Genomic DNA, 5,062 nt, shown 5'->3' with positions numbered 1-5,062 from the left:
GATGCCGACATGAAGCTGTGTGGCGGTTTGGATTGAGTATCTCTGAGTGTATTTGAGTAGATCTGAGTGTATTTGAGTATATCTGAGAGGATCAGAGTGGATTTGAGTACATCTAAGTGTATTTGAGTATATGAGTGCATTTGAGTAAATCTGAGTGTATTTGAGTATATGATATCTGAGTAGATTTGAGTATATCTGAGAGGATTTGAGTATATCTGAGAGGATTTTAGTATATCTAAGTGTATTTGAGTATATCTGAGTACATTTGAGTAAAATGTTAAGTGTACTGAAGCAACATTGGGGGAAATATAACTCATTGTCAGACTGTTTAAACTTTGGCTACATATACGTATACTCCAATAATGTTAGAGGATAACACGGCGAGAAACTAAAGACAGGATAGTTGGTGTCAGAACCCCCCAAAAATGGCCAGAGACCTTTAGAACCAAACAAATAGCCAGAGACCTTTAGAACCACAAAAATAGCCAGAGACCTTTAGCTAGCTGAAGTACACTTGGGCTGGTCAGAGTATCAGACGTCTCTGGGCTAATGTTTGGCCCTTTGGTAATTATAAGGTATTCTCTATATCTCTGTGTCATTGAAAATGTCCACTACTAAACAGTAAATATAGCTTAAAATGTCTTATCGTTGAAAGATTACAGTAGATATACTAAACATGGCACCTGATACTTACATTATAACATGTAACACGTGTATAAGTCTTTCACTAACAGCATCAATTTGTTTCCGGTTTGGGGAGATCAGAACACACAGTCTTCTGATTGGTTGAAAAAAAGATACAGAGGGGGCCGCAATTGAAGGGAGAATACTCCTATATATATTCAGGACAAGACATGATCGTGAAAATTCTCTCCCAGAAATTAGTTAAGATGTGGAATGATAAACTATTGAATTAAATGGAAAGGAATTAATATAAGCTCTAAGCTTGTTTTCACATTCCATATTAAATATATGTATGTGTTTTAAGGAATTTGATTACTGTTTATTGTTTAAACTGTCCCCTTTAACCAAATTACGTGCCGGTGTATGGTACTGAAAGAAAAACAAACTATCGATACATCTCTACAAGCCAGACAGCTTAACAGCCAGGGTCATTTCAGGACGTGCCGGGTTTTGGAGGTGGAGGAAAGCCGGAGTACCCGGAGAAAAACCACCGGCCTACGGTCAGTACCTGGCAACTGCCCCACGTAGGTTTCGAACTCGCAACCCAGTGGTGGAGGGCTAGTGTTAAAGTGTCGGGACACCTTAACCACTCGGACCCTATAATGATGTCAACTGTCGGAAATATAGGTCCGGTGTAGTAATGTTATGAATAAATCTATTACCTAGCATTGCACTTTTATTCAATAAAGTTTTCATTAATTTCGTTTTCATAATTATAAAATAGATCAATCTTCAATTTACATGAAATAGAGCGTAATTGATATGTGAAATCCGACTCCCTATAGTTAGAGATTCAGACCGTGCAGGGGATCGTTAGGCCTACAGTTGATATGGAAAGTCCGACTCACTTCATACAAAACTCAGATCACAAGGGTTCGTTACAATTGATATGAAAGTCTGACTCCTTTCAGTCATAGACTCAGACCACAGGAGTTCGTTACAATTGATTTGGAAAGTCCGACTCATTTCATACAGAGACTCGGACCACAGGGGTTCGTTACAATTGATATGGAAAGTCCAACTCCTTTCAGTCATAGACTCAGACCACAGGGGTTCGTTACAATTGATATGAAAGTCTGACTCCTTTCAGTCATAGACTCAGACCACAGGAGTTCGTTACAATTGATTTGGAAAGTCCGACTCATTTCATACAGAGACTTGGACCACAGGGGTTCGTTACAATTGATATGGAAAGTCCGACTCCTTTCAGTCATAGACTCAGACCACAGGGGTTCGTTACAATTGATATGAAAGTCTGACTCCTTTCAGTCATAGACTCAGACCACAGGAGTTCGTTACAATTGATTTGGAAAGTCCGACTCATTTCATACAGAGACTCGGACCACAGGGGTTCGTTACAATTGATATGGAAAGTCCGACTCCTTTCAGTCATAGACTCAGACCACAGGGGTTCGTTACAATTGATATGAAAGTCTGACTCCTTTCAGTCATAGATTCAGACCACAGGGGTTCGTTACAATTGATATGGAAAGTCTGACTCCTTTCAGTCAGAGACTCAGACCACAGGGGTTCGTACGTATTTATATATAATCAAAACAACTAAATTTTTTATAAGATACAATTGTCTCTCATTTAATTTCTGCGATAATATATAAGATGTCTTATAAAGAAAAGTATATCAGATATCTTATATAATGAAGACATGTTATATGCATGTAATTATATTGATAACTGGATCAACATTCATACACAGTTCATCAAGTGCACTAAGAACTTGACCCTGGGAAAAATGCAGTGGCCAAGCTTTCGCCGACAAAAACCCATTTCATGTAACTGCAACAGTTCTCTGACGATACAAGGGAAGTAACTCTTACGTAGTTATGGTAACAAACGGTTCATATTTAGCAAACTCATTTCTCGACGAAACTTACGTCCAGCGAGGTTCATATTTGACGAACACATTCGTCAACAAATGTTGCCCATTTGGCGTGTAAATGCCACAAACATATCTTATATCTTCTACAACGAATCAAATTTCGTCCACAAACGGCACGGACACACGTCGTCTTTCTTCAATAATACAATAAATGTCGGTAGTTAAGTATAATTCCCGAATGGTAATGTTAAAACAGTTGTAAAGGTAAATACTGATTATAATCAGAGACCTATATTGTTATTATATAGGCCTCTGTTATAATTGTGGGATGTTTGACAAAACTCCTATAAGTGGTAAGATTATCTCTCGCATACATATACATTGTATGGCGATTATCGTTGTACGTGTAGATTATTAACCTTATAAAATCTGTATAAAGAATAAGATCCCCACTGAACAGGCTTTTTAAAAATACGTACACACATACAGTTTAATTTGAAGGAAAATCAGTAAATTAATGTTAGAAATGCCATAAGAGTCACAGTATTACTTTAAATATTTTTTAGATATTTTCAGGAAGGAGGTAAAGGTATATTTAATGTGATTAGATATCCAATGGCACGTGACGAAATACAGAAACTCGTAAAATTATTCATGATCTGCTACAAACAAACATGTATGACACATGCTTACATGGTAAAGATAGATATAATGTTGTTGATTTTATTCATACAACTACTTTTTTAATAGTATGCAAAAATTTCACAAGAGTTTATCATAAGTAAAACAAACTGATACCTATATTGGGGTGGGAAATCCTTCAGATTTAAAAGTCAAATAAAAAGTCGGTTGGCCAAATAGTGCTGCTCAACGCTTAAGGGCCATCTATATAGGAGATACATGTTGAATTTCAAACACGAATAAATATCTAAAAAATCTGCTTATATGTAGTCATGTGATATACCAAAATGTTTGTCTGAACGTGTAGTTTCTTCAAGCTTTTTTTATTTTACTCAACACGGCAGTATTACATTATTTTTAAAGCCTTTTTACTTGTTTTAACTTTGAAGCGTTTTCCTCTTTGAGAAATATAAAGAAATAAATTAATGTAACATGAAAATATTTCCGTGGTAGAATTCCTCTTAAGACCTCCCACTTGAGCGGAAGAAATAAGATTCCACCAGCTTGCTTAGTTAATCTATCATTCACAGACTTGACACGAATCTATCATTAATCTAAATACCTTTCACAGACATGACACGAGAGTTGTCGCCCTGTAACTATCTGGGGTCTTCTTTGTTCTAGCTGAAACCTATAAATAACATAATTACATGATATACTCAGCAATTTTACTTCGTTGACCTGGTTCTATGTATCGATAGAATATGTACACACGATTTCTATGGTGTAAGATAAGACATTCAAATTCTATGATATTTATTTTATTATAAAAGATATTTAGTATTCATAATCTGATTTAAAAATTAATTGCACATATTAAATTTTATTTTCCAGTTTTTCAAGTAATTTTGTGTTTCAGATAGCCAACAAACCTGAAATAGGAGTTGTCTCCCTTGATTTATGAAGTCAGGCATATTTGAGAGAGTTACTTCCCTTGTTTAGTTATCCAATATTATTATAACTTAAAATATTTACTAATGTTATGAAGATATGAACATGTTGTTAATTTATGATTGTTTAATATGTAATATTTGACGTAATTTAGTAAATATTAATGTGTTTTATTAAAAGATATTGTAATTAACTAGCTGTTATATATACTGTATGCTAATATTTGCGCACCTAGCCTACGTGATATTACAATCAGTTTATATACTATAATTCGTACAATAACAATTCATTGGTGTCCTAAGCTCGGTTATAACCGGAACAAGGACGTTAAGCCCCATCAATCAATCAATCAAAACAATTCATAGTGTCCTAGGCTCGGTTATAACCGGAACAAGGACGTTAAGCCCCATCAATCAATCAATCATAACAATTCATACTTACCTGGTACAGGTGATACCGTGATCAGCTAGGCGGTTAAAATGTTGATTCCATATTACTTTCCAATTATTGAATGACGTTTTTATCTGTAAATATTGAATAAAATTTTATGAAACTTAAAAAAAAAAGGTTCCCCCAGGTTGAGGCCCTTCCATTGCACTCCTGTCGGGCTGAACCCTGCGATAATCCCAAATGCGGATTACTCGGGTACGCTATTTTTTTAGTGTGGGGGGTCTGCGTTCGCGCTAACCCCTGTCCATAAACAATTGAAATCAGAATAATTTCCTTCCGGAAGATCTGTTAAGTGTAGATCTTTAGTATTTCTCAACAGCCAAGGAGCTATAATTACAGTTTAAATTATTATTCGATATATTCATTAATTCAACATTTAAGAAGTATTAATCTAATACATGCTATAACTTTCACAGTGGGATTTTAAACAGACGCAGTTATATCAAATTAAATGTAAATCTGTGCTTCCATTGAGAACGATCTTTTGGGTTATAGGACACTTCAACCGTTTGATTTTAA

The 5,062-nt window shown here is 35.3% G+C and overlaps 1 pseudogene; it reads left to right on the top strand.

Moving 5' to 3' along the window:
* The first annotated feature begins 4,526 nt into the window (after positions 1-4,526).
* LOC117330238 lies at positions 4,527-4,786 on the top strand (annotated as a pseudogene).
* Positions 4,787-5,062: the final 276 nt, after the last annotated feature.

The sequence above is a fragment of the Pecten maximus genome, chromosome 6 (genome assembly GCF_902652985.1).
Source record: "Pecten maximus chromosome 6, xPecMax1.1, whole genome shotgun sequence".
NCBI lineage: Eukaryota > Metazoa > Mollusca > Bivalvia > Pectinida > Pectinidae > Pecten > Pecten maximus.
The sequence above is the reverse complement of the archived record's forward strand: the minus strand, read 5'-3'. Positions and strand labels throughout refer to the sequence as shown.